The 8,185-nt window shown below is 47.6% G+C and overlaps 1 pseudogene; it reads right to left on the bottom strand.

Moving 5' to 3' along the window:
* Nucleotides 1-6,121: 6,121 nt before the first annotated feature.
* LOC131903710 (uncharacterized) lies at nucleotides 6,122-7,657 on the bottom strand (annotated as a pseudogene).
* Nucleotides 7,658-8,185: the final 528 nt, after the last annotated feature.

Here is an 8,185-nt window from a genome sequence, read left to right as displayed (position 1 = left end):
ACCTATATATAATGTAAAATAAAGTATAAGAGAAAATTTTATATGATTATTTTTTATTTTATCTAATTAATACTATATATTGCATAATAAAAGAAAAAATACATTTTTTTCTTTATTAAGCCATTATTATTTGCTTTTATTATAGATCCCTAGGCAAGCTAATCTCAGGTTCTTGGTCACCCAGTCAGTGTTGTAAATGGATTTTATATTGGGCAGTGGGCTTTAAGTCAAATCTCTTAAAAGATGTTGACTTCAGCAAGCATTGTGCCTTCATTACCCTAGCATATCTTTCAGGTAGTACACCGTCATAGATATAGGGTATTTGGCTAACTTGTTGTTTGCAATTCTCCTTTGGCAGCATGCAGAGTAAGTTTCTGTACAAAAGATGCTAGAAATTAAGGGTAAATATTCTTCCTAGGCACCAGTTCGACATATTTTCATTTTTTTTTTTTTTTTTGGTTTTCCGAGACAGGGTTTTTCTGAGTAGCTTTGTGCCTTTCCTGGAACTCACTCTGTAGACCAGGCTGGCCTCAGACTCACAGAGATCCTGATAGACCACAGACCCAGGGCACTACCTTCTTGAGGGGGCACCCCAAGAACCCAGACTCCAGTCCAGTTGAGGCAACAGCAATAGGTGTTTATTGAAGAAGCAACTGTACAGACGGGCAAACTCTTGTCCTGAGAGCACGAGTCACATCTTACTGCAGCCATATGGAGGCTTTTAAAGGAAAAACCCACAAAAGCCATAAGATTACAATTCCCATACAATTTCTTTTCACAAGATCATGGTCTGATCACAGAGTGGGTACAGTCACAACCACATGTACATTCTTCCTGAAACCTCAAGGGGGGTATCTGGGTGGGAGTGGATTTTACACAAAGGTCACAGTGGTCCTTCCTGGAACACTTGCAACTATCCCAGTCACAGTTGAGCACATCTCTTAACAGAAATCTTTTTACATTGTTACATTGTTACAGGGGTGATTGAGTAATGGCTGAGTCAGGTGGCCCTTGGAACTAGTTTTCTTTTTAGTTCCTTATTTCCTGGGGCTTGGGGATGGGTGTAAGCCTGAAGGGTTAGGGTCTTTTATTCCCCCATTTTCTTTTTGGCAAATTTTAATCTGAAAATTTATTCAGTAACCTTTAAAGCTTGGTATTGTTGAGTTAAAACAAGGGCCAGTACAATAGATAATCTCTCCTATATAATCTGCAGTAACTTTTTTTTTTTTTTTTTTTTGGTTTTTCGAGACAAGGTTTCTCTGTGTAGCTTTGCGCCTTTCCTGGAACTCACTTGGTAGTCCAGGCTGGCCTCGAACTCACAGAGATCCGCCTGGCTCTGCCTCCCGAGTGCTGGGATTAAAGGCGTGCGCCACCACCGCCCCGCCTGCAGTAACATTTTTTAAATGCATGGGCCAAAGGTTAAAAGCAGGAGTAAAATAAGCAGGGGTCCCATAATTGCAGATACCAGGGTCGTCATCCATGGGGACCTATTAAACCATCCTTCAAACCAGCCTTGTCAGGCTTCCCGATCTTTCTGTCTTTTATCCAATCTGGTTCAGAGCTTTTCCATGGAGTCCCTGACTACCCCTGAGTTGTCTACATAAAAACAGCATTCTTCTCCTAAGGTGACGCAGAGGCCACTTTCTTTTAGGAATAGTAGATCCTACCCTCTTCTCTTCTGGAGTACTACTTCTGACAGGGAGGTAAGGGACTGTGCTAACTTTGAAATTGATTGTTCCAATGTTTGGAGGTCCTCATAGACTGCAGCCTGGAGGGTTGAATAATGCTGATTTTTCTGAATAAAGGCTGCTGTCCCAGTCCCAACCCCTACAGCGACTCCAAGCGCTAGTAGAGCTGCCAGAGTTAGAGTCACAGGTTCACGTCTGAAGCGAGTGGGGTGGTTGGAATAGGAATTTTCAAGGGTGCATGCCAGATGGAAATATATCCTGGGGATGATCTGGACCATCGCACAGAAGCCTCCCTCTGTTTCTATCCTTCTAAGGACTTCAATGGATACACAAGGAGTCAGCCCAGTGTTGCAGGCTCACCACGAGTCTTCAGGTGGGATGATGTATGGTCCCTGTATTTTGAAGGTTGGGATGGTCTTATTACAAAGGCTAGCTTGTGGTCCTGTAGGTTGCCCAAGGCACAGGCCTGCCCCGTTAACTTCAGTTACAGTTAGTTTAGAGATTGCATTCCAGCAACAAGTGGAAGCCTCACCGATCATGTAATTTTCAATAGTGGCAATTCCCTCATAATAAAGGGGTGCTGCCCCTAGGCATAGCCAGCAGGGGTCTGCTAGGCTAGGCTTGGTTTGGTTGATGATCTCAAAAGCTCTCTCTGTCAGGTTGAGCATTCTTTTCTCGGTGCCCTGTGGTGCCAGGCATTGGGTTTTATAGTGTTGGTAACTACCTGAGTCAGAGTGGTGCCCTGGCTCAGGGTAGATCTAGGGGTCGGTCCCATGGGTCTGTGGGATGTGTCTTGTTCTGCCAATACCTTGTTTGGGCCCAGGACCTGTGGAGGGATTGAGGGCACAAATCGATGGGAAAGAGTGATGAGTGCCCCCTAATCATATCCCATAAGGCTGTAATGTCATAACCCCCAGGTTCCTGGTACTTTGGAGGGGTCTTTGCAATTAAATTTCAGTCGGAGATTGTGTCTACCTTGGCCTGGATAGAATCATGCCCACAATCTTTCCGTTCAACTGAAAGGGGGTCATTACCTTGCTTTGTGTCTCATCTTCCTGCCATTCTACCAAAAGACGATGTCTCGCAACCCCATTTATCACAGTAAAATTGCTGTGGGGAGTTTGTTCCCAGGACAAACATACCAGTCATCAAACCAGACCACATCATGAATCTTTTTACCTAGAGTTTCAAGGATCTTTTTGAGGTGTGCTTCCATCTCGTTTGGGCATCCAACTCTGTATGGGCTGGTGAAAGATTTAGTATCCAGAACAGCATCAGTGTCTGCAACAGTTAGGGTCCAGGTAGTTGTTCCTGGTATATGGGGGTTATTCATAGACAGTGTCCCAGTCATCCCCATTATGAAGTTCAGTGTCAGACATGCATGATTTTGAGCTTTAGAGGATATTGAGTTCACTGAAGCTTCCATCTCGGGGTCGTAGGGTCCTCGTTGGCCTCAGCAGGTGCCGACTTGACATGGGAGGCGTGGATCCAAGCAGCAATTCTGTCGATCTTAACGGCTGTCAGGGTGTCCAGCAACACGGTGTAAGGTCCCTTCCAGCGAGGTTCCAGGGTCTTAGTCTGATGTCTTCAGACATAGACAGAGTCTCCAATCTGGAAGGGATGAAGCACACTAGGTGGTTTGGACTGGTACACAGATGCCAGCGGTTTCCAGACTTGGTTCTGGATGAGTTGTAGGGCCTTCAGTCACGCCTGGAGACTGGGGGATGTAGCAAAGGAGTCTATGTCAGGCCCCAACAGGTCTGCTATTGGGGGAGGGCCCCCATAGAGGATTTCATAGGGGGTTTAATCCAAAGAAAGCAGGAGTGTTCCGAACCCAGAACAAGGCCATGGGGAGGAGTTCGACTCAGTCTCCAGTGCCAGTCTCCATCGTTAATTTAGTGAGGGTCTCTTTCAGGGTTCTATTGGTACATTCTACTTGTCCTGAAATTTGGGGTCTATAGGCACAATGTAATTTCCAACTCAGCCCCAAAATTCTGGCCAACAACTTACTTACCTGGGAAATGAAGGCAGGGCCATTACCTGACCCTATTACCTTGGGCAGGCCAAAACGGGGAAAAAATCTCTTCCAAGATCTTTTTGACCACCACTTGTGCCTCTTCTTTCTTCATAGGGAAAGCTTCTACCCACGTTAAAGCTGTGTCTATAAAGACTAAGATTATTTAGCTCCATATTGTCCTGGGCAGATCTCAGTGAAGTCTACCTCCCAGTTTGTTCCTAGGCGGGATCCTCGAACTCTGGCCCCTTCTGACAGTACCTGACGGCTGGCGTTTACCTTGGCACAAGGAACACAGGACCCCGTAATCTGCTTGATCAGGGAGTTTAGGTTAGGTATGAAATAGAACTGTTCTTCTCTCTGTAGTAGCTCTCTGAGCTTTTTGTGTCCTAGGTGGGTCAAGCAGTGGAGGTCAGACACTAGCATTCTAGCCATCTTTTGGGGTAGGACTGTTTTGTCCTGAAGTCTCCAAGCTCCTTCTTGTTTATCATATTGTGCCCCTATCTGCTAAATAATTCCAGATCTCTATCTGAATATTTATATCTTGGGGTTTGAGGCTGTTCTCTAGGCTCTTTTAGGGTGAGTATCTGTTCACCTAGAGTGGCGGCCTTGGCTGCTTCATTGGCCATTCTATTTCCCCCAGTACCCGGTCATCTCCTTTTTGGTGTCCCAGGCATTGTATAATGCTCAGTCTCTTGGGCAGGTGAAGGGCTTCTAAGAGATCCAGGATCTCTTGCTTGTTTTTAATGTCCTTCCTTGCAGAGGTCAGCAATCTTCTCCTGCGATATATCTCCCCATGAATGTGTGCAGTGGCAAACGCATACTAGTTGTTGGTATAAATATTAACTGCCTTACCTCTAGCTGTCTTCAGGGCCTGTGTAAGGGCCACTAGTTCAGCCTCCTGGGCCAAGGTCCCAGGGGTTAGGGCCCTTGCGCAGATCACGTTGGTGCCATCCACCACTGCTGCATCTTCCTTCTGTTCTCCCTGATGTAGAAAGCTGCTCCCATCAGTGAACCAGCTGATGTCTACATTCGCAAGTGGATGATCTGTCAGATCTTCTCGAGTGTCGTGAGTTTCAGCCAACACTAGGTGACAGTCGTGTTCCACTGCAGTTTCTGCTCCTCTCTCAGGGAGCAGAGTAGCTGGGTTGAGGGAAGTGACGGTCCCAAAATGGATTTGCTCAGGGTTCAGCAGCATAGCCTGGTAGTGGGTGACTCTTGCATTTGAGAGCCACCAGTCAGGGGCTGTCGAATCACTCTCTATAGCATGTGGGGTCATTATTGTGAGAGGTTGTCCCAGTGTGATCTTATCAGAGTCCTTGACCAGGATTGCCACTGCGGCTATCATGCAGAGACAAGGAGGCCATCCTGATGCTACATTATCCAATTTATTGGAAAAGTAGGCTACTGGTCTTTTCCAGGGGCCCAATTGTGGGGTTAGGACTCCCTTTGCTATCCCTTTTCGTTCATCCACATACAGGGTGAACGGCTTTTTCATGTCCGGGAGGCCCAGTGTGGGGGCTGACAATAAAGCCTTCTTGATGTTATCAAAGGCTTGTTGTTCTTTCTCGCCTCAGGTACAGGGAGCATTGGAATTTGTGAGGGGGTATAGCAGGGCTGACATTTCTGTGAACCTTGGTATCCAGAGGCAGCAGAAGCCTGCACTCTCTAGGAACTCTCTCAGCTTCTTAGCGCTAGAGGTCGGGGGTATGAGAGCCACGGCCTCTTTACATCCCTCAGTTAGCCATCTCTTGCCCTCTTGTAGAAGATACCCCAAGTAAGTCACTTCTCACTGGCAGATTTGGGCCTTTTTGTCTGAGGCCCAATATCCCAGCTCCCCCAGTCTTTTCAACAGGGCCCTGGTACCTTGGAGGCATCCTTGTTCCATCTCAGCTGCGAGTAACAGGTCATCTACATATTGGAGGAGGGTCAGATCTGGATGGTTAACTCAAAAGTCTGCCAGGTCTTGATGCAGGGCCTCATCGAACAAGGTGGGGGAATTTTTGAATCCCTGCCCCGATTATCCAGACTCTGGATCTTTCCATTCAAAGGCAAAAAGGGTCTGGCTCTGAGGGCTCAATCTCAAGCAGAAAAAGGCATCTTTTAAATCAAGTACGGTGTACCAGACATGTCCTGGAGGCAGGGTGCTGAGTAAATTGTAAGGGTTAGGTACAGTGGGATGAATGTCCTCAGTCTTTTTGTTTACCTCTCTCAGGTCCTGGACCGGCCTATAGTCATTTGTGCCAGGTTTCTTGACTGGCAGCAAGGGGGTGTTCCATGCCGATTGGCAGGGCTTCAAAATGTCCAATTGTAAGAGTCTCTGGATATGAGGCCTTACACCCTCTTTCACCTCCTTGGCCATGGGATATTGATGGATAGACATGGGGGTGGCGGTAGGCTTTAAAGTTATCACCAGCAGTCACTGCTGGGTGGCCAGTCCCATGCCTGCTATTTCTGCCCATGCCAAGGGGTAGTTGGTGAGCCATTTGGGGTCTATTCGGAGGGGTTTTGGAGGAGCTTCGTGTAGCCAGTGTTCATCCTCCAGTCTCAGGGTCAGTACCTGGAGGGGCTTTATAACAGAGACACCCTTTTCTTGGAAGTGAATTTGGGCTCCTATCTTGGAGAGGAGATCTCTTCCCAGTAATGGGTATGGACTGTTGGTACTAGCAAGAATGAATGAGTGACTTTTCCCGTGGATAAGTGGACCTCTCTCTCTGAAGTCCACTTATATAGTCTTCCCCCGGTGGCCCCCTGGATCCATGATATTTTGGAGCTCAGAGGCCCCTTGGTCTGGGTGAGGACCGAATGTTGGGCCCCTGTGTCAACCAGAAAGGTCACCGGTTGGACTCCCACTTTAAGAGTTACCCGGGGCTCAGGGAGAGGCTCCTGGCCCTGACTCACCTAATCTTCTTCCAAGGACAGTACCGGGACAGGCTTGCACGTTTTTGTCTTCTGGATACGGACTGGAAAATTTTTGGCCCAGTGTCCCTTTTCTTTGCAATAAGCACATTGATCCTGTTCCAGCAGCGGCCTCCTCCTGTTTCCCAGGTTTTTATTCTGTCCAGGCTTATTCTGCTCTGTTCCTGAGACTACAGTGGCCATGATTCTAGATAATTCTTTATTTCTCTTTTTATCTCTTAAGTCCTCTCTCTGTTCCTGTTCTCTGCATAATCTTTCCTCTTTTTCTTCCGGCATTTCTCTTTTGTTAAAAATCTTTTCAGCTTCTCTTACTAGGTCTGGCAAGGTATGTCCCTGGAGCCCTTCCAGCCGCTGTAACTTAGTGCGGATGTCGGGGGCCGATTGTCCAATGAAGGACATTATGACCTCAGCCTGCCTGTTGGGCTCCTGAGGGTCAAAGGGAGTATACATGTGGTATCCTTCCATTAATCTTTCTTGAAACCCTGCTGGAGTTTCCTCTGACCCTTGAACTATAGCACATACGTTTGCCAAATTGTTGGGGCGTCTACCTGCTCCTTTGAGACCTGTCAGGAGAATCTGGGGATAAAGACGGAGTACCTTGAGGGGTGTTGAAATCCCAGTTGGGGTGGGTCAAGGGGAAGGCTTCCTCAATCTCATTTGGCAGTTGAGTGGGCCTGCCATCATCCCCCAGCACATTCTTACGAGCCTCCAAGATAACACGCTGTCTCTCTTCGGTTGTGAGGAGGGCCTGTAATAATTGGTTAAAATCCTCCCATATGGGGACGTGGGTGAGGAGAATAAATTCTATTAGCCTGGTTAATGCTTAGGGGTTTTGGGAGAAGGACGGATTATGAGTTTTCCAGTTATAGAGTTCCGAAGCAGAGAATGGCCAGTATTGCCTTTGGCCACACACTGAGTGAAGGGGAAAGACCTGTGACTTCCCAGTGTCTCCTCCCTCCCCAGCCCTATCATGAAGGGAGCTGAGATGGCTGCTTGGGAGTGGGGAGGGGCTGGGAGAGTTCTCCTCCAGAGCCATTTTGAGTTCTCTTTCCCTGGGTCAGTGGACTGGCATAAGGGAGGGTGATTCCATCATGAGTAGATCTCCCTGGTCCTCTGGAAGGACCAGGGGTTTCTTTTCTTTAGATTCTTCATGCTAGATTTCCTTAAGGGGGTAAAGGGAGGAAGTAGGAGAGTTTGGAAATGGTTGAGGAGCAGCCGGGGCTGGCGGAACAAGGGAAGGTTGGGGAGCTGGGGGTAAAGGTAAAAGGGAAGTTTGAGAAGGGAGAGGTGGGGGTCTGGGTCCCAGCATTGCTGTTGCAGGCAAAGCAGTTAGAAATGGCTTCACCCAGGCAGGTGGGTCTCTGGCGAAACTCTCCCAGACTGAAATGTAAGGCACTTGATCTGGGTGCGTGGTCCTCGGTCAAAGATTCGAGCCTTCATCTGTGAAATAATATCAATGTTAAAAGTCCCATCCCCCAGCCAGCCAAACCCAAAGGTCAGCCATTCTGAGGAGCAGAAGGTGATCCAATTCTTTTTCTTGACGTCCAGAAAGGCATTGTGAGCC

This window comes from Peromyscus eremicus, chromosome 1 (genome assembly GCF_949786415.1).
Source record: "Peromyscus eremicus chromosome 1, PerEre_H2_v1, whole genome shotgun sequence".
NCBI classification, from domain to species: domain Eukaryota; kingdom Metazoa; phylum Chordata; class Mammalia; order Rodentia; family Cricetidae; genus Peromyscus; species Peromyscus eremicus.
Note: the sequence above shows the minus strand (reverse complement) of the source record. Positions and strands in the feature narration are given on the sequence as shown.